Source organism: Prionailurus viverrinus, chromosome C2 (assembly GCF_022837055.1).
Source record: "Prionailurus viverrinus isolate Anna chromosome C2, UM_Priviv_1.0, whole genome shotgun sequence".
Lineage (NCBI taxonomy): Eukaryota > Metazoa > Chordata > Mammalia > Carnivora > Felidae > Prionailurus > Prionailurus viverrinus.
The window spans coordinates 26690454-26712569 of record NC_062569.1 but is presented as its reverse complement, the minus strand read 5'-3'; the positions used below and the strand labels follow the sequence as shown (position 1 = coordinate 26712569).

General features: G+C 43.9%; 1 protein-coding gene across 1 annotated transcript in view; it reads right to left on the bottom strand.

Moving 5' to 3' along the window:
- The window catches only part of COL6A6 (collagen type VI alpha 6 chain), a 165858-nt gene extending 149345 nt beyond the window's left edge, over nucleotides 1-16513 (bottom strand). Inside the window, exon 1 of the mRNA XM_047873987.1 lies at nucleotides 16463-16513. The gene's annotated coding sequence lies outside the window, so the exon portion shown is untranslated. The remainder of the gene's footprint in view (nucleotides 1-16462) is intronic.
- Nucleotides 16514-22116: the final 5603 nt, after the last annotated feature.

The window sequence follows — 22116 nt, the reverse complement described above, 5'->3', positions numbered from 1 at the left end:
AGACATAGGATCTGATGGAGGAAGGGCTATGAATGCCACCTTTAGTGGCACTGAGTTTTGAGCTAGATTTCAAGTAAAGGGATAAACTTGTTTCAGTGGGGAAGTGGAAAATGTGTGGACCACAGAGGCAGCAGTGTGGTGCTAGTTTAGCGGGGAGGAACCAAGGAGAAACAGCTCCTGCGATGTAATAGTTACTTATACCCATGGTTCTCCACCGGCGATTTTGTCCTCAGGGGACATTTGGCAATGTGTGAAGAGATGTGTCATTTTTACTGCCAGAGGAGGGGGCAGTGCTACTAGCATCCAGTGGGTAGAGACCAGGGATGCTGCTAAATGTCCTACAACACACAGGACAGTTCTCCACCACGAAGAATTCTCTTGACCAAAATGTCAATAGTTGGGAAACTATACAGGTTGAGAAATCCTGACCTACACATATTTACCCCATTGTGTTAGGGCTTTCAAGACAAATAGAACCAACAGAGTGTGTGTGCAGGTTGATGGTCACTCCTGGGCAGTTCTCACACAGGGTCTCAGTCAGGTATAATATATAGAGAGTATATATGCATGTCTATTGAGAGAGGACTTGACTCATGTGACAGTGCGGACTGGCAAATCTGAAATCTTGAGGGCAGGCTGGAAATTCTGAAAGGAGTGGAGGTCACAGTTTTGAGTGGGAAGACACTCTTCCCCGGAGGGGAGACCTCAGTCTTCCCTTGGAAAGTCCAACTGATTCAGATGAGGCCATTTAAATTATGGAGGGCAAGTTGCTTTGCCCAAAGTCCATTGATTTAGAGGTCAGTCACGTCTTCAAAATCTCTTCACAGTAACGTCTTGATTGGTGTTTGAGCAAATATCTGGGCACCAGAGTCTTGCAAACCTGACATATATAATTAATCCATCACACAAATTTAACTTTCAAAATCCTATGAGACAAAGATTTTATCCTTGTTTTACAGATGAAGGAAGTACAAATAAGACCTACAGATGGCCAACAAACACATGAAAAGATGCTCAACATCACTCATCATCAGAGAAATTCAAATCAAAGTCATAATAACATATCACCTCACACCTGTCAAAATGGCTAGACTCAAACAGACAAGAAACAAAAAGTGTTGGCAAGGATGCGGACAAAAAGGAACTCTCTTGCACTGTTGGTGGGAATACAAACTGGTGTAGCCACTGTGGAAAACAGTATAGAGTTTCCTGAAAAAATTAAAAACAGAAGTCCCATATGATCCAGTAATTCCACTACTGGGTATTTACCCAAAGAACACAAAAACACTAATTTGAAAAGATGTACCTATATTTATTGCAGCATTATTTACAATAGACAAGATATGGAAGCAACCTAAGTGTCTATCCACAGATAAATGGATAAAGAAGATGTGGTATATACATGTAGCAGAATACTACTGAGTCATAAAAAGAATGAAATCTTTCCATTTGTGACAACATGGATGGACTGAGAGGGTATTATGCTAAGTGAAATCAGTCAAAGACAAGTATCATATGGTTTCACCTATATGTGGAATCCAAAAAAGCAAAAACAAAAAGCAGAAACAGACCCATAAATGCAGAGAACAAACTGATGGTTATCAGAGGGGAGGGGAGGTTGGGCAAAATGGGTAAAGGGCAAAGGGAGACACAGTCTTCCAGTTATGGAATGAATGAGTCACAGGAATAGAAGGCACAACATAGGGAACATAGTCAATTGTACTGTGATATGTGGTGACAGATGGTGGCTACACTTGTGGGGAGCATAACATAATGTATAGGGTTGTGGGGTCACCATATTGTATACCTGAAAATAATGTAACATACACACACACACACATAAAGGAAAAAAAATAAGGATGAAGGAAGTAAAATTCAGAGAAGTTAATGAATTTTCCCATAGTTACACAGCTAATACTACTAACAGTTAACATATTTTGAGCACTGTGAGCAAGTGTTGTGCTAACAGCTGTTGTTAACCCAATTGAGATAGCTGCTATTTTCAATCATTTCCATTTAATTGACAAGAACATGGAGACAGAGAACAGCAATGTAAATCTCCCAGAGCCAAATAATTTTTAAGCAACAGAGCAAGGATTTGAAGCCAGGCAGTCTGCCTTCAGGTCCCATACCCTAACCTGTGTTCTTCACACAGAATTGCCAGGGAGGCCAACTGAAACAAACTGTGGGGCCCCATCCTGGAGACTGAATCAGTAAGTCTGGGATGGAGCCAAAGATGTGCATTTCCAATCAACTCCCAGGTGAATACCAATGTGGCATGCCTGGAGACCTGCTTTGAAAATAACCATGCTCAAGTACTATGCTTTAAAAAATTTTTTTAAATGTTTATTTACCTTTTACAGAGAAAGAGAATGAGAGAGAGAGAGAGAGAGAGAGAGAGAGAGAGAGAGACTGCGCGCGTGCCCACAAGTAGAGGAGGGGCAGAGAGACAGAGAGGGAGATACAGAATCCAAAGCAGGCTCCAGGCTCTGAGCTGTCAGCACAGAGCCCAATACGGGGCTCAAGCCCATGAACTGTGAGATAATGACCTGAGCCAAAGCCGGACACTTAACCGAGGGAGCCACCCAGGTGCCCCTCAAGTACTATGCTTTAAAGTAAGGACAACCAGGACTGGGCCAAAATGCATGCATGCCTCAAACATTCCTGAGGCCCTGCTATAGACAAGTGCAGTGGTTCTGGTCACCAATTCATACGTGTGTGTATTTTGGGGGGTGTGTTTCACACCTCCAAACATTCTCTAATAACAATTGGGTATCTTATGATCCAATGCAATTCTGATACTATCCACCTGGAAATCATCTCGGATCCCACAGGTTAAGGACTCAGTCCCACAAAACTCCCCCATGCCACCCCTACTTCAGATGCCCATGGCAAGTCCAACTTGTTACCTGTGCTTCTGACCAACTGGCTACACATCAGAGGTTCCCATGACCCTCTCGTGGGATCAATTAATTTGCTGTCATGGTTCACAGAACTCAGAGAAACATTTTACTTACTGGATTGTCAGCTTGTTTAGAAAGGATATAACTCAGGAATGGCCAGATGGAAAATCACCATAGGGCAAGGCACGGGGGGAAAGGTGAACTTTAATGCCTGCTGTGAGTATGCCATTCCTCCAGCATCTCCACACGTTCAGCAACCAGAAGCTCTCCAAACCCAGTCCTCTCACGGTTTCTGTGAAGGCTTCATTATATAGGCGTGGTTGATTAGGTCATTGGCCATTGCTGATTGGTAAAACCTCCAGTCCTCTCCCCTTCCAGAAATCAGGGGGTGGGGCTAAAAGTTCCAACCCTCCCTTCAGGGTTGGTTTCCTTGGCAACCAGCCCCCATCCTCAGGTGCTTTCTAAGAGTCACCTCATTAACATAATTGGGGCAAGTCCCTTTCCACCAAAATCTAGTGGTGGTGGAAAGGGATTCATGAATAACCAGGCACCATTTCACCTTTTCTGCTCAGGAACTGAGGACAAGGGACCAAATATTATAACCAAAGAAGCTCCCATTGCTCTTATTGCTCGAGAAAATCCAAGGATTTGGGAGGCTGTGAGCCAGGAACTATAGATGAAGACCAAAATACATATTTATTATAAGTCATAGTATCACACTAGGTAACAGATAAAACGATGACAAGCCAGTCATGGTCCCTGCCATCAAGACTGCTCCCAGGCCTGGAAGATAAGTCTGTGCAAACAGTAGGAGACCAGGCTTTGATGGGGCACCCTCCTAGGGGCAGAAGGTGCTCCCAGCAGGGGCCCCTTCCCTGGGTATGAGGTCAGGGAGGACATCTCAGAAGAAGCAGATGGCTAAAGTGAGACTTGATGTAGAAGCAGGAATTAGGAGATTCAAGGGGGAAAGGAAGTGTGTCCAAAGCAGGGGGCAGCGACTAGCACACACCGGCAGAGGTCCAGATGGGAAGGAAGGGCTCGCACATTTGTTGAAACAAAGGTAGTTCAGCAAGTTAAGTCACAAGATTTTGCCTATATCTCCTTGGCATATCATCATACAATCGGTACATCTTCTGTGCTTCATTTTCTTCATCTGAATAATAGGGATGAAAGCACCGTATTTCTTGGATTCAAAGTGCACATTTATCCCCCGTTCAAAAATCCATGAAATCAGAATGCTATTACTATAGATTTGTACATTTTCTGGTACATTTCCCCTTCCTTGAAAGCTTTTGGGCAACTGATGGTGTCTCAGAAATAAAGAAATGTGAGTTACTTGTACCTTACATACCTCCTAGGGCTAAGAAAATACAGACTATCAAACGAGATTAAGTGGCTCTCAGCCCAGGTTGCAACTTAGGATCACCTGGGGAGATTTTCAACTCTACCGATGCCTCAGCTCCATCCCCAGGAATCCTGATTTAACTGATGCAGAATAGGGACCTGGTGGGTATTTTTCGAAACCCCCGGTGACTCTCATATGCAGCCAAATTTGAGAGCTGATACGCCCTTATCCTACATGAGGGGCCGGCAAACTACCACCTTGAAGCCAAATCTGACTCTCTTTTGCCAAATAAAGTTTCACTGGCACACAGTCATACCCATACACTGACATGTTATCTCTGGCTGCTTTTATACCACAAGGGCACAGTGGAATGGTTACAGCAGAAACAGTGTGACCCACAAAGCCTAAAACGTTACTCTCTAGCTCTCCACAGAAAAAGCTTTGCCAACCCTTGCCCTACACTGTTTGCTACTCAAGGTGTGGTTCTTGGCTGAGCTTCCTCAGCATGACTGGGGGCTGGTTGGAAATGCTGAATCCCAGCCTTAGAGAATCAGCCTGTAGTGGAACAAGATCCCCAGGCAGTTTGTGTACACATCAAAGTTTGAGAAGCCAAGCCCCTGCCCATTTGACTCCTACTTAGGCCTCATCCTCTAGGCCTTCCTTGCAATACTACTTACGCAGGGAGGTCCTCTCCTCTCTTTATAGATTAGCTCTCCTTGGCGATTTTTCTCTCTCATGGCATCTTTTTCATTTTCTTCATAGCACATCATCTCAAATCTGTGAGTAAACGTTCATTTGAGTGTTTATCTCATTCACGTCTGGCCTCTCACTAGATTGGAAGCCTCGGGAGGGTGAAGTCTGGGTCTTGGGACAGGAGAAAGTGCTCTGAAAGGTACAAAGTACATTGAGTGCTGCTTCCAAGAGAGAATGAAAAGAGAAAAGGTAATGTTGCAAGTAGCTTGATGGGAACGAAGAGAACCGATTACTATGCAGACCAGGGAGGGTGCAACCTAGAAGGTCCTGGATGATGAGCAGCTAGTAGAATTAATTTCCTCTTTTTGTATTCCAGGGTTAAATATTAGTATTCAGTCACACAGAAACACTGAAATTCTTTGGTAAACCTCTGCAGACCAAGGATCCAATTTTACCAGCTGTTCGTTAAATGAAATATATATATATATATATATATATATATATATATATATACAGGGACTTTAATTAGAAAGGCAGCAGTCCAAGGATGTGATCATTGCTTGAGAAAGTTACATTTCAGGCAGCTTTTCCCTTCCAAGAGAACCGAGGAAACTCTTAATTGCATCCTATTCTTTCTTCCCTCTTAATCACAGCTTGCCTTAACTGATTTATTTTTTCAAAATGCCCTTGGGGAGTGAACATTTTTGAATGGCTAACTTTTTATGTGGAGATTATGCACACCAGCTGCTCTTGTCTAAGCTTTGTTGTCTTTCAAAACAGGACACAGGTCAGATGGCTTAGGATGACCAACTTTGGGTGCTACGTATAACACTAAGAGTGGGATAAGATCAATGGTTTTCCTGGAGAAGAAAACAAGCTCAGAGGAGGAAAGAAGAAATGTCACAAACTCACGTTGCCTCCAAAGAGTCTCAAAAGTGATTAGAACAATGCCTGCCTCAACAGACAAGTCAGCCGTTGCGGAGATTTGTAGTACATTTTGGGAATCCCTCCCTCCCCAAATGAAAGAGCATGGTGTTTGGGAGGGGCTCTAGTGCAAGAGGGAAAACAGCCTGAATGAGGAGTGTGGAGACATAGATTCTAGTCTGAGCTGAGAAACCTTAGGCCACTCCTTTATTATTTAAAAAAAAAATTTTTAATGTTTATTTTTGACAGAGAGAGAGAGAGAGAGAGAGAGACAGAGCATGAGTGGGGGAGGGGCAGAGACAGAGGGAGACACAGAATCCGAAGCCGGCTCCAGGCTCCGAGCTGTCAGCACAGAGCCCAACGCAGGGCTCGAACTCACAGACCTGTGAGATCATGACCTGAGCCGAAGTCAGATGCTCAACTGACTGGGCCACCCAGGTACCCCCTTAGGCCAGTCCTTTAAACTTAACCTCTCAGAGACTCATTTTGCTCACCTGTAAAGTAAGGTGATTTTAGTATATTTATCCATTCACTTATTTATAGGCACAGTGTTAGGTAGTATGTAGGCAAAAAAAAAAAAGTAAAACCAGACATGGTCTTTGTCTTCACGGATCTTCCAGTCCATGGAGAGAGTTGTTTTCGAAAGAGTTACATCAAGTGTAAAATTACAACTATGTTACATGTTGTAAAGAAGAGATTTCTCTGAGACTCCATAGCTGGACCATCAGTTAGTCTGGTCAACAGTACCTTCGAAATAGATTCCAGATCTAACCACTTCTTACCACCTACCACCACACCCATGCCTCCATTGCTTCCTGTTGCCTGGATTACTATACTAACAGATCTCCATGCTTTGACCCTTGGCCTTCTTCATACATTCTTCACACAGGAGTCAGAGTGATCTTTGAAGGCCACACATGAGGTCAGTATCTGCCTGCTCAAAATCTCCCACGACTTTCCATCAGGCTTAGATTATACTCCCATGCCACACATATGGCTCACGGGCTCTCCATGACACTGGCCATGCCCCACAAGCTCCAATATCATCCTCTTCACTCTGCCTCTCGTGCCCTTCACTCCAGCCACACTGGCCTCCTTGCTCTTCTTGAATATTCCCAAGTTGTGTCTGCTTGGAAACATCCTTTCCTTTCCCCTAAGGCAGCCTCGTTTCATTCCTGTGTTCACTCAGGTCTCTGCCCAAATGTCACCTCCTCAGAGAGGCCTCCTGACCACCCCATCCAGGACAACCTCCCATTTCGTCAGAGCCAGTAACTGACCCCCTAAGTAACTGTTGCTTTTTGTTTTGTTGTTGTTGTTGTTGTTTCCCTGGCGTTTAACACCACCTGGACGTTCTTTGTGGACTTCTTTATTGTTTATATCCTCCCTAGAGGAGGGACTTTGTCCATCTTGTTTTCCATCACCTAAAATAAAGCTTATGCATGAAAAGGTACTTAATGTATTTTTGGATTATTATATACTGTGATGAGATATAATAGGGGAAATTGATAACTCAGGAAAGGCTTCCTTAAAGGACTGCTGTTTAAGCTAGTATCTAGAGGAATAGTGAGAATTAACTCAGGGTGTGGTGCTCCAGAAGGGAGGAAAATTTGTGTAAAAGTCCTGTGGTAGGAAGAACGGAGCGGTCAAGGATCAAAGGAAGTCCAGTATGAATAGAACACAGAGCAAAGCATGGTACCTGGTAAGGCTGGAAAAGAACTGGCCAATGCATGGCTTTGCAGGATCTGTCTATGATTTCTGTCTTTATCCCAAGATCAGTGGGAAATCATCAAAGAGTTTTAATTGTGGGGAAGGGTGGGGGAGGAAGCAATCACTTTGTTTCCAAAAAAAAAAATAGTTGAAATGATTTAAAGACCCATTTTTGCTCTGAAATTCTAGGATTCTATGAAAGTCAAACAGCAAAATGAGAATGGACTTTTGAAAATATTAACCAAAGTCAATTTCAGTGACAGAGAATAAAGCTACTGAGTTTTGTAGCTACTCAAACATCATCTCTTTGGGATTTTATGTTCATGCTGAGTTCAGCACTCTCCCTTTCTTCCCTCCCCTAAAAAAAGAGTCAAAATTTCTACTTACCAGTGAAAATATGACTTCTGAACTATTATTCTAACCATGCAGGGATCTAAGTTGAGCATCAACAATGGAAGCTTCTAAGGCTTTTGAAGCACACATTTTTTTTTTTCATTTTTTTTTTTGACATTTTTGAAGCACACATTTTTTAGCTTACCCAGCCAAATAGGTAGCAGTGTCGAGGACTGGGTTACCACATCCTGAATTCAAATCCTCCACTAGCTAGTAACTGATGCACCTTGAAACCTCAGACCCTCATCTGTGGGTCTGGTATGTTCCTCACTGAGTTGTTGCAAGGATTAAATGAGATAATATATATAAAGTGCTTAATAAGTGCTGAGGCAATTGACATAACGCCCTCGGTTTGGAGTATTCAAAGATCCGGCGAGTGAACCCAGAGCCATCCATCTCCCTCTACTTGGGCTGGTTCTGGCCAGGTCACCTCTTGCTTACTGGCTGAAGCTGGTGACGTGGCTACAGCTCTGAGTGCAGGGCACATGCCTCCTTTCTCAGTGAAGAGGTTAGCAGGTATGCAATGTATGAAATCACAACCTCTCTTTAAGTGTCCAATGCACTACCCAACTCAGTAACTTTTACAGCTGCTGATTGAGATGACAATGGAACACCTATGCCTAATTGCAACTTTCTCCCTGAAGAAACTGAAAGAATAGATGGGGCACTGAGAGGTAAAATAAAGGAAGAGATAAATGAAAACCCTCAAGTTTTAGGGAGAAAACAGACACCTACCTAAAGTATTTTGTATCTAGGGATACATATTTATGGATTTATGAGGCGGGTCTCTAACAGACAACACCATCAACATCAATTTACCTATTATTCTTAGTATAATGGCTGTTAGTTACAAATGATTACATGTGCCCAAATTGTTGGGATATGTGGAAACAAAGCAGGTTTACAAACTGTGTGTTGAAGACAGGCAGAGTACTCCTGGCTGGTGAGCTTGAAAGCATTTGCTGTAGACTTAAGTTAAGTGTGCCAAAGTGGTAACTTACCAAATAATACGTAAAAAAACTTTAAATTGTGCTGATAGCTCCCTGAGGTGCTATTACTCTAATTTCCAACACAATTATGTCTTTAACTCACTCCCCACTAGTAAAATCTAAAAAGTTCTTTGCCTTAATCATCGACCAGTACAAATCCATTAATTTATTTAGTACTTGCCTCTGCCCAGTTAAGTCGCCTACAAGCATGCATCAGGGTTTGTGAACATTTTCATGACAGGTCCCGGGGGGCCCAACAATTAGGCGCTTACTGGTGTTATAGGATCATGAAAATAATCATGGAAAAGGGGGGGGGGAGATAAAGAAGGAATTGCAGTTGGGAATCGTTTTCCAAGGCAAAGCTCTTGGATAAAGCTTCTCTGGTTAGAAACTGGATTAATGGCATTAATCCAGGGAATACAGATGTTGAAGCTTGAGGATAAGGATTGTTTGGAAGAAACTATGTGAAGGAATTAGATACCATTATATATTATTATGTCAATTTCATTTCCAAAAACACACTCCATGCACAGTTTGAAAGGACATCTGACAAGCAGGATGCTTTTGGCTAAATGACACTTTCTTTCCACTGGGTTTCTCACTCAAAGCCCTTAGTATAGCAAAGTGGCCTTTTAACTTATACCTCCTGAAATGTGGCCTTTACTGTCTCAGAACACCACAGGGTCAAGAAGCATAGTACTTATAAAATTCTAGGTATTCAAAGGAACTATTATTTACTGAGGGTCAACTATGTGCCAAAAACCAAATATCCATAATCTCATCAGGTCTCCCTAATCATCCTGTGCTTGGACACGGTTTTTACTTTAATTTTTTTTTCAACGTTTTTTTATTTATTTTTGGGACAGAGAGAGACAGAGCATGAACGGGGGAGGGGCGGAGAGAGAGGGAGACACAGAATCGGAAACAGGCTCCAGGCTCCGAGCCATCAGCCCAGAGCCTGACGCGGGGCTCGAACTCACAGACCGCGAGATCGTGACCTGGCTGATGTCGGACGCTTAACCGACTGCGCCACCTAGGCGCCCCCGGTTTTTACTTTAGATGAGGAAAGTAAAGTTCAGAGAGCTTAAGTGACCTGCCCATGATCATCAGCTAGTAAGAAACCTAATCTCAGCTCATCTATTCATACAACAGATATAGCTACTAAGTGGCTAGCTCTGAAGATAGCTTAGTGAACATGAAAGACGAAATAATCACAGTTTAGTTGAAGAGCAATATGACTGGAAGCCTAGGGTACTGTGGGAACCCAGGGCAGGGTGCCTCCATACCAGAGATGGTCCAGTAATGCTTTCTCAACGGATAGACATATTAGCTGAGACTTCAAGGAAGAAAGGGAGTGGGCCAGATTCAGAGTCTAGAGAACACTGTGCTAGGTAGGGGGAATCCAAATGCAAATAGCAGGAGGTGGGAGACAGCAAGGTCTTTTTAAAGAACTTGTGGATAAGGAGAGAAATAGAAAGGCATGAGAAAGGAGAAGTAGATAAAGTTAGACTGTGGGATGATTCTCAACCATGGTAAGGATTTTGGATTTTATCCAAAGGCACTGGAATAAACAGAGGAAAGTACAGGTTTCAGGAAGCTCACGAAGGCTGAAATATGGGGGCAGTAGGTGTGCTAGAAGGTAGTTGTTGTCTGGGGGAAAGAAAGGATGGTGTTTGGGAACTAGGAGCGCAGCTGACGGGAGATTTTTTGGAAATGAAATTGTTAGGACTTGGAGATTGATGAAATGGGACTATTGAGGAGGGCTGAGAGAAGGGCTTCAGGGCTACTCCAGAGTGTTCTGGTGGAGCCATTGGGTTGTGCCATATGTAGGAAGAGGGGAAGGTGTGTGGGTAAGATAGTAAATACCATTTGGCACTTGTTGGGTTTGGAGTGGAAGACGTTCATGTGCACTGTGAGCAGTGAGATATCTGGGTCTGGAGTTCTGAAGAGAGATCTGGCTTGGGGGGATGGATTAGGAAGTACCTGGCAACTGTATGGATAATTTTATATGTCAACTTGACTGAACTAAGGGATGGGAAAACATTATTTCTGGGTGTACCAGTGAGGTGTTTCCAGAAGAGATTAGTATTTCAATCGATAGAATGAGTAAAGAAGATCACCGTCCCCAAAGCAAGTGAGCATCATGCAATCCATTGATGACCTGAATAGAACAAAAAGAAAGAGGGAGGGCAAATGTGCTCTTTTTGCTTAAGTTGAAACATCCATTTACCCCTGCCCTCAGACATTGGCACTCCCGGCTCTCAGGCCTTCAGTCTTGGTCTGAGTTACACTACAGGCATTCCTGGTTCTCTGGTTTACAAATGGCAGATTATAGGACTTCTCAGCTTCCATAATTGTGTGAACCAATTCCCATAATAAATCTCCTCTTACATATTTCTATGTACCTAACTAATGATCTGGTTTCTCTGGAGAACTCTAACACAGTAAGCAAATGGTGACCAAACCTGAGGGAGAGATTGAAACGCCCAACGGAAATATAGAGAGGGCACTTCCATCTTTACAGAGCATGTATTTGAGTTGCTTCTCATAACCAGCAGAATACACTTTTTCTCTAATAATGGGGTCACCTGAGTCCTTACTAATATCTCCCTCCATGTCCCCACAACATAGCTCTCAAAGGGTTGACAGGAATCCAGGACTGGGTGAGGAACAACAAACTAACTGTCCCAGATTCAAGTGAACTACCCGTGGCTAGGGACAAAATTCTGTTCTTTAGTGTGGAAATCAAGAATTCCATTCTTGATTCAATTTTTGGCTAGAGTGGAATCTATAGTATACTTCATACCTAAGACACTGCATTTACTGAAATAGCTAACAAACTTAGGGTAGTTAGCTAACAAGATTAGGGTAGTAATCTGCTTTCACCAAAAGCAGATTCTGGACTAGAATTTGTGCAATTACTTTATTTAGCAAGTGATCTCTGGAAGCACTGGTAGAGGAGCAGGGGAGTGAGACAGAGAAAGGAAGGAAGCCAATGTAGAGTTAGTAGTGGACAGATAGGTTGTCACTCTTGGCAGCTGCAGCTCAATCCCTTGGGCAGAACCTCTGGAAGAATATACAGGTCATACCTCAAGGGCTGCCTTCCCCAAGAGAGGAGAAAGCTGGGATAGTCACCAATATACATGTGTTATTGGGTGAGGGGTTGCTCCCAGGGGTGTTAACTCCCAGGCCCTTCTGGCCTATTCCATGTGACTCGGGCATCCTCCCAAGGCCAGAGAAAGCCCTCAGGTCTTCACAGGTGCTTGATGTAAGAATCCTGCAGTGTTTACCAAAACAATGAAAGCAGAGGGAATGGGGGGGGGGGGGGAGGCTGTTCTGACATCATCTGCTAGCCAGTGGAGAAAAGCCTGGACCTGAGAGAAATCTGTTCCAATGTGTAACATCATCTTCTTAGTATTATAGAGTCTAACCATCCCAGAGAAGTGTGAAAGTAAATGTGCTTATAGAGTTCAAACGACACATTCTGGCTCTGGTGGGGTGGGGGGACCAAAAGATGGCACATGGGCCACTTGACACACTGTGGGATTATTTTCCACCAAATGGTAATAGTCAAATGTGACTATGACTCGCTCATGATCTTCAAAGTGCTATTGTATTTGGACTCATGTAATGGAGACTTTTAGTCAGGATTTCTTGCCAAACATTAATCAACTTGTTTTTAAAGAACTCAATAAGTGATTAGCTTATGGTTTTTCAAGCCAACACAAAAATCTTTGCCAACTAAGTCTGGCAAAATCTTTCCTCTCTAAAGTCTAGGATACAGTACTTAGAGCATTGCAAAAACATTTTAGAGTCAAATCAATACCCAATCCTTAGTTGTAAATGGTTGGAGAATGGTTAAATGTATATTTATTATGTCTTTGTGACTTGAGGAGAATGTTGAGGCTTCCATTCATAATACACAGTTAGTCTGCATGCTGTATCTTTCTTCCTTCCCCTCCACTGCTTGAGCATTTGGGAGAAAACTTTCTACTCGTGGCAAAATTAAACCAGTAAATCTCCTTGAACTTGTTATTTGGAAACATAAAAAGTATTCATTTTTAGGTTTATCTCAGTCAGTGAAGACAATTCATAAAGGTCAGATTTATAGTCAGTTGCTTTTTGCTTTAGCAAAACTGTGTCTCAGAAGCCGAGACACAAGCAGAGGTCATGCTGCCTCCTTAATCTTGCCTGAGGTTTTGCATGTTAGTGGATCTCAAAGGGCAATGGCTCCAGATTTATACAAGATGCATACTTCAGCCAGACTTTTGAAATTTTAGGTCATTCATTTATCACTTATTTATTGAGGTACTAATGCCAGGTACTGTGGAAGCAAGCGTTAGGGATGCTGAGAAACATAAGAGATCTTTTCTTGTGCACATGGTTTATGTTAGCCAAACAATGTCCATTTTTACTGGTTCCCTTCCAAATTCCTCTGCCAGGGCCTTGAGGTCACCCCAAGAAAAGGCAAGTTTGGAAGGAAGGAGAAGAATCAAGACAGGATGTGAGACCAAGTCTCTCTATTCCTTCATTAAAGAGTCTGGCCTTCAGTTAATTGCTGTTTTGTGAAGAAAAAAAAAAAAAAGAAAAAAGAAAAAATGTGCCTTTTTAATGTATATAAATTTTAAAAAATGTTTATTTTTGAGAGAGAGAGAGAGAGAGAGACAGAGACAGAGTGTGAGTGTGGGAGGGGCAGATAGAGAGAGGGAGACACAGAATCTGAAAGAGGCTCCAGGCTCTGAGCTGTCAGCACAGAGCCCGATGTGGGGTTCAAACTCGGGAACAGCAAGATCATGACTTAGGCCAAAGACGATGCTTAACCGACTGAGCCACCCAGGAGCCCTTATCCTCTGTGCCTTTTAACTCTCCACTCCCTTAAAGAACTTCAGGTTGAAGTGGGGTCTTTCTCTTAAAATTCTGAAAAGCAGAAATTGCCAAAAACAGAAAGGTATTTTTGTTATCACAAAATCACGATCCAAAGAAACTGAAACACTGAGTGCACTTCTCACAGCCTTCCACTTGCAGGAACAATTTGACTTCTCTAGAAAAAGTTTCCTGAAATTGTAAAGCATAAGATACGAAGACATACACAGTGAAATCAGGGTAGGAACAACTCTCAAACATCTCTTCCAGGACAGCAGCACCAGGACCTAAGTGACAGGTCTTTCCTTAAGTGATCTCTACAGATTGGAACACTTCCAGGGGGAAAGGGAGATTGCAATGTTTGGCGAGTAACACGTTTCCATTAATCATGTGTTATACTCCATGGAAACAAGGTATTTCAGTGAGGTCAAAACATGGAGTAAAATTGGGCTCAACATTAACTGAATTATTTGGAACACTTCTATTTGCTTTGATCTGTAAGTGTTACCATCATCATCACCGCCACTTTCATTTACTGAGCACTTACGTCTGGCATTGTCTAAGGATCTTCTTTTTCCCACACATCCCTGTGAGGTAAGGAGGTATCACTGTTCCATGTGACAGGTGCGAGAAGCCTCAGAGAGGTTAAATGAATGTCCCGACTGATCTGAAACTTGAATCTAGACCTGTTTCAGAGCAAAGCTAAACCACTTCCTACTTTAAATAACAAGGACCACAGCAAAAAGGTCAGGAAGAGAGGAAAAAAAGATATTGGCCAACATCTGATCACCCCGGAAAAGTCTTATATTCATGATAGCCATAAAAGTAGTATAGAAAACCGAATCTTCATACTTACTTCTTGGGACTGTAGAGGTGACCATTCTTTGGTCACAAAAACATCCCCATTGGTCTGGACCACTTTTATTTATTTACAGAGGGTACAGGTAGCAATCACATATTTTTCTGAAATTCTAGCAATGGGGATATTTACTGACAGGGAATTTTTTTTTAGCCATTTTTAAGACTGTTTCAGACATCAGACTGCATACAATAGTACATACATAGATGAATAAATAACACACCAACCTTTATTCACGATTCTTATAATGTAACCTTCATTTGGTGACTTGATTAGCTGTTCTTAACACTGTCTATGCAAATAAATAAATAAATCTTTTCTTTACAAACATCCAATGATTCAAACTTTTCTGAAATTCCAACTATCTGAAGGGAATAGGAAAAATGGAAATTGCAAGTATTTATATTTAACGATGGTCTTTTAAAAGAATCACAAGAACATTTAGTAAAATTAAAAGGCTTTTACTACTTAAAAAAAAAGCTGAAGATCCTTCAGTGGGTGTTTCACATAAAGCCTTTTATGTAAATCATAAAGTTTGATTTCACACTGCACAAGATCTGAAATCACATGGACTTCCAAGTGCCAGAAAAGCCTTCTTTTCGGGTTTTCTTGGGCACTTCTAATACTTTGGAATAAAATGAGGGAGGAGGAAGGAAACTGACAACTTTTACAAGGAAAAAAATTTAACGCTTTAAACTTTAAAAGTTTTTTAAAAAGTGTTTTAAATCACTTTATGCAGACTCTTTAGGATTTTTATGTTAAGTGATCTCACCTATGGGGACGCTGAACAGTAAGTTTACATTGTAACTTCAAAATGGCATCCTTGAAATTCTCGTATTAAAAATACTGCTCATTAATAGATCCTTCCTTTAAAAAGCAACATGACTGCTGATTCTGTAACTATAGAAATTCTTAACAAAGGACTTCTAATATTCTTGTATCTCAAATCTTAATGATTTCTGCTAACATCTCCGATATTCCTTATCAACATCACCACCCCTCGCCCCTACCAAAACTTTTTCCCCCACTGGCAAAGATCATCTTTAAATATCTCCATAGAGTAGATGCCTAAAAGGAGAAATGAGAGATTTTCACCACGAAAGGAAACAGAAGAAATCAAGAAGAAATCACTTTTCTCCTTCCAATGTTTTTCCCTCTTGCCGCTTGTCTCCTCCCCTCAACAAAATTATTTGAACATTTGATATTGAGCCAGGTAGTTGGGGTTCCACTCACTGCAGATGTTACTAAGCATTCACAAATGGGTGCATTTTTTTTCTTTCTCCCCTCCCCTGAGACAACAATAAAAAACCCAACCATCTTTAATAAACTTGGATGAGGTATACAGAAGCAAAAGTACAGACTGGGTCTTCACAGACTTGGGAGGGACTTTTTCCCGACCCAGGCTGGTTAACCTCATTCACCCCTCCCCATAGTCCTGGGTGCCTGCCACACACCGGCCCCTGTACTGGGTTTGGGGACAGTGTAGGGTCCCCAAGGCACCTTTCGGGCTTCAAGGCGCACGCGTATGCAGTGGGGGACAAGGGGCCCTGAGCAGAGAGTGACAGCAGAGTAGGCTGTATGTTTGCCCACAGATGGATGCAGGAAACTAGAAGATGGGGTGAGAAGGGCTAACTGCTCTGAGGATGTGAAAAACGCAAGGAGGCGATTCTGAGTTTCTGAAATTCACTTCTTTCCTTTTCACCACAATCTTCACGCAGCTCCCTCTCCATCTGGCCGGTCCCTCCCCTGCCACTACTAACCACTTGCAAACGGCTTCAGGACTTACCTCGGGGCACTCAGCCCTGCACTTGCCAAGCGCTGCGTGGGTTTCCTCCGCGCGCGCGCGCACACTGAGCGCACCGAGCGCACCGCCGGGAGCGCCGCGCCGAGTGCCGCCGACCGCGGGGGGACGGCGGGGGCCTCGGGAACTCGAGAAGGAACCGGCGACGACGCGGGCAGCCTCTCGCCTCCTGGTGTCCCGCAGGCGGGCGGCAGCTCCCACATCCCTCCTTGCCGCTATATAAACGTTTCTCCCCGCCCCGGCCCGACCCTTCCCCGCCCCGGCGGCCCCGGGCCCAGCGCACGTCCCCTGGGAGGGGGGCGGGTGACGGAAGCGGGATTTGGGGGTTAGGGAGACTGTAATTGCCCCACCAACTTCTCCCCTGCAGGGAACCTCGACCCTCAACTCTAGACCCGGGGAGGGTACCGAGGGCGGGGAGATTGGGGCGTTCACCGTGCGCGCCTTCTCTGCGCCTCGCGGAAGGATAGTGCGCGAGATCGGAGGGCAGAGAGACTGCATTTCTGCTCCTACTGTGGGAACTGTCGCTTGGCGGCTTTGTCTGTGTTCTAGGGTCTTCCTGAAGAAGGCAGGGGCTAGCGAGGAAGCCCCAGAGTCTTTGGACGGTGGGAACTTCCTCTTGCTTGGGAGTGGAGTCCAGCCGCTGCGCGGCCCCAAGGTTGGGGGTCGAGCGCCGTTGGGGTGCTCAGAATTTGGGGTCTCGAGAATATCCTTGACTCTGTTCGTCTGCTGACTTTGTTGCTCACTGTGCATTCCTTTATCCGTTTATTCGTTCATCAAATATTTGAGCACCTCGTTTGTGCTAGTAGGTGCTTGGGATACAAAACCAAGTCTGGTTTTTAGCTGGTAGTCTCAGTGGGGGCCAGACATGGAAACAGGAATTGGGAATACAGAAAAGGGGATCTACACTCAACCTTGGAAGGCCAAAAGAAGCTTCTCTGAGGAAATTAAGTCCAAACTGAAAACTGAAGAGGGAGCTAAGCATAAAAGCAGGGCAAAGAGGGTCCCAGACTAGTGGGTCAACGCCTGCAAAGGCTGAGAAGAGAGAAGGAGCACTACCCTCCTTCTGTGGAACCAAGAGTGTTTATTGTTTAAAATCTGTTTATGGTCATCCTAAGTAAAGAAAAAAATAAATTTAAAGAATGGTAATCTTGTAAGTCGTAGAACTGGCACCCGAATGCAAGCAGCCGGGTTCTGGAGTTGTCTTTTATAGCATGGACTGTCAGCCTGGCAGATGTGACAAGTTCAAAAGAGAGATTGTTCCCACGGAATGAGAATTCTTCTGGAATCTGAGGCAAAACTTCAAGTCTCAGACCATCACCAATTGCAACTTTGGCCAGGCCATTAACCTCAATTTCTTCCCCAGTGGAATGTAAACAGCCAAGCACTTTCTCATGTGCCTTATTCAGTGTCCTGGGTCAGGAGACTACATATTCTGGTTCACAGACATGGCAGAGCAGCACCAGGACAGGTGACTTCAAAACCATGACTCTTCCAAGAGTCCTTTGGCTTCAGTGCAAGGGAAGCTGGGAGAGCATTCGAACAACAGCAGAAAGAGCAAACATTGGAACATCTCAAATTATTACTTATTTTACCTAAAATGAGTAAAAGTAAGCAATTCAAGTTTTCATATTCTCATATAGTGTTATTATTTTAACAATATGCTTCAAAACACAAGTATATTTTTCTTATTCTGGGTCATTATTGAAAATGGCAGATGTAATTCCTGGTGTCAGGGTTTTTAGCCAATTGCCAGCCCATCCCAAGCTAGTCTTGAAAGTGTACCCCATGTACAAAAAAATGCCCATTCTATTTTAGCCCTATAGAGAATACCAGTCTGATAGAAAAGGCAGCTGAGAGTCACATGCCTGTGATTCATGGCCCAACCAGGATCAATGATCACATCAGTTCAAAGGAAAGGCTTGATAGCACTGCCTTAACAACAAGCCAAGTCCCCCCAGCATCTTGTTTGGGGACATCTGAAATCACTCTGTCTTCTGTCCTGGATCTTTTGATGTCCAAACTAATTTTCATGACTGGATCAAACTTTGACCATCACCCAAAGAATTAGGTTTCCTTTCACCTTGACTACAGCAACAAGGCAGAGAAAGAAGAAAGGTCTTTGAATCTTATAAATGCAGGTGGTTGCCTAGACTGGACTTAGTTTTACCCATTATGCAATCCTTGATTTCCAGAGAAATGATAGTCATCATATGATCAATGATAAAGAAGTAGCCAGTGTTCTTTGCTAGATTTCTGGAGCTTCTTAAGGAGCACCTGTAACTTCAGATTCCACTTCAGTGGAAGTGTGGGTGCCATATGTACTTGAATGGGCTTTTGGAGCCCATGACACCCTCATCAAAACTGGACATTACATCAGAAGACAAAGGCAACAATTAACCTAAGCCATACATATGAGCTGGTTTGCCATGACAGTGTTGGGACTTTGGGAGCCTTGTCCATTCATACTTAGGACTTTTGTGAAGTGATAGAGGTATAATAGAAACTAAAAGTTTGCAAAAAAGTAAAAAATAGAGTAGAAAAAATTAAAGAAAAATATTTTTAATAAAAATAGAAAATAAAATAAATTTTTTCCTCTTTCTGTATTCAAGAATAAGGAAAAGAAAAAAAAAATGAGTATTTGGACCAACAACCAGAATGAAATGCGATTGAAATTACATCCAGTTTCCTCCAGAAGTCAAACTATGAAGCACTTTATAGCCCATAAACTAAGCAGAGGGAGAGACTTGTGGTGTTCCTGAAGAGCGAGGTTGGCCCAGTGGGCAGGATTTAGTGTAATGGCTCTGTTCTCCACTAGATGGTGCTGCTTAGCTTACTGGGGTGGATTGTTGTGGTGCATGTAGGTATGTATGAGCATGCCCGGGAGGGGTGAAAGTGGCATTATCCAGATACCCAATCTCTAGCATCAGAACTCTGTGCTCTCCCTGACCAGTGATCAAGCTCCCCTCCTTTGTCTCCTGCTTCTGTCCACTCCCTGCTTCTACACTAGTGTCGGTGACCAAACTGTCAGGCTGCCAGGTGCTGCCTCCCTCCTGAGTTTTGTCGCAGATGGGGTTGTGTTTCCCAGCCCCTCACTTCTGAGGGACTGTGGCTTTGACCCACTCTGACCCTCTGGGGGAGGGTCTCGCTGAGAAATGGCCAGGTGCCGGCCCATGCCCAGGAATACTTGCGAGACTGTGCTGCTGCTAATGCTGAGACTGCGGTTGGGCGCCAGTCCACCCCAGAAAAAGTCCACAAGATCATGTAGCAGCAGCATTTCAGGGATTATGGCAAATCACAACACACATCTGACACCAGGCTTCACCCTTAACATCCTTGCTCCAACACCAGTGAATGTGGCCATTCTCCAGGGTCTGCTGGGACCTTGCCTGTGGGGAGTCTGCATTGCCTCTACCAAGTGTCCTCCCAGCAAGGGAACCATCTCTCCCCGTGTGGCCCGAGGGCCTCTTGGACCTCCCTCTCTCCTCCTATGGATTCGCCCTTCCCACAAGAGCACCACCAGGCTCCTTGCCCTCTGCAGCTTCTCTCTCCCAGTTCATCTCTTCATGCCACGTACCTGCCACGTTCTGTCGTTCAGGTTGTGCAGATTGTTGTGTTAATACTCAAATCAGTTTTCTAGGTGTGCAAGATGGTTTAGTATTGATCTGGCTTCATTTCAGGGAGAGGGATGCAAAAAAAACCTTTCAGGGGCACCTGGGTGGCTCAGTCAGTTAAGCTTTCGACTTCAGCTCAGGTCATGATCTCACAGTTCCTGAGTTCAAGCCTCATGTTGGGCTGTGTGCTGACAGCTCAGAGCCTGGAGCCTGCTTTGGATTCTCTGTCTTCCTCCCTCTCTGCCCCTCCCCTGCTCATGCTCTGTCTCTGTCTCTCAAAAATGAATGAATGTTAAAAAAAAATTAAAAGAAAAGCAAAAAACTTCCATGCGTGCCACCATCTTGGTCCCTCTGGATTGGAGCAAAATCTTGAGTGAAGATGAGAAGTATGTCCTGAGAGATAGGAAGGAAGAGTCCTCCATGTGCTAGGAACAGTCAGTACAAAGACCCTGAGGCAGGAGCATGGCTGGTGCATTTGAGCAAAGGGAAGAGGCCAATGTTGTGAAAACTTGATGAGAAAAGGGAGGAGTAAAACAACATGAGGTTAGAGAGGTCATGGGAAGGGGTCAGTCCATGGGGAGCAATGGAGTGTTTTGAGCAGAAGAGTGATATGGTATGATTCCTGCTTAAAAGGATAAAAGACCCTAAGGGATTGAAGCAGAGTCCTAGGAAATAGCTGACATTGAAGGGATGGGCAGGAGAAAAGATTGTTCAGGGCAGTGGAAATGTTACTAAAGGGTCAGATCCAGGTGATCCTAAAGATGTTAAGACCTTAGGAAACTCCAGGAAATGATGACAGGTTGTGCAAGAATGGCCAGTGAGGCAAGAGGGAACCAGAGATGAGCCCTCTTTCAAAGCCAGGGGAGGGTAGTTATATAGAAAGAGATTCCTAGATGGTGCCAAGTGTCACAGAGAGGTCAGGAAGGAGAAGCTTGGGGTGAATCTTTTGGATTTGGCCGTGCATGCAGCCCTATGGCTACTGTTATTGCAGTGGGGGGAGGGGTTGGAGTCAGGACTTGGAGCCCATAGAGTGAATGAGAAATGAATGTGTTGCAGGAAAGCAGATTCTTCTAAGAAATATGGCAGAGAAAGAAGAGTTAGGGTTGTAACTTCACCAGGGACTGATACTGAGGGGATGCTCATCTTATTTAAAAAAAAAATTTAATGTTTATTTATCTTTGAGAGAGAGAGAGAGAGAGAGAGAGAGAGAGACAGAGCTCGAGAGGGGAAGGGCCAGAGCGAGAGGGAGACACAGAATCCTAAGCAGGCTCCAGGCTCTGAGCTGTCAGCACAGACAGCTCCCGACGCGGGGCTCGAACTCATGAACCGTGAGATCATGACCTGAGCTGAAGTTGGACGCTTAACCCACTGAGCCACCCAGGTACCCCAATGCTCATCTTATTGAAGGTAGCATAGCTTTTCTCTCTTGCAGATAAGTGAAGAACTTCTGTACTCATCAGTAGACCCAGAATAGGAAGAGGAGCATGCAGAGGATGTCCATATTATAGGAGTTTGGAGTCTGTACTTTTCAAGGTTTGCCACGTTTTTATCTTTTAAAAAGGAGCTCTAAGAATAAGAACGCAATAAATAGGCTTAGAGCAAACAGTCAGGAAATAGAAGGAATTCTAGGACTATCTCTAATTGCATCTTGGGGAATCTATCTATCTATCTATCTATCTAAGTTTACTTACTAGAGAGAGAGGAGAGGGAGAGCCAGTGTGAGCGGGGGAGGGACAGAGAGGGAGGGGAAGAGAGAGAATCTCAAGCACGGAGCCTGATGTGGGTCTCAGTCCCACAACCATGAGATTATCACCTGAGCCGAAATCAAGAATCAGATGCTCAACCAACTGAGCCACCCAGGCCCCCCCTGTATCTTGGGGATTTTAAAGTAGAGTAAACCCCGGGTAAGGTAGGTGACTTTGGGTGTATCACCATTGGCTATTGGTTCTTACCCCCAGTCCGTCCTCGTTCTTAGGCCACTTAGGTGGCCTTAGGTTCTTATCACGGATGGTAGGGAGGGAGAGACCA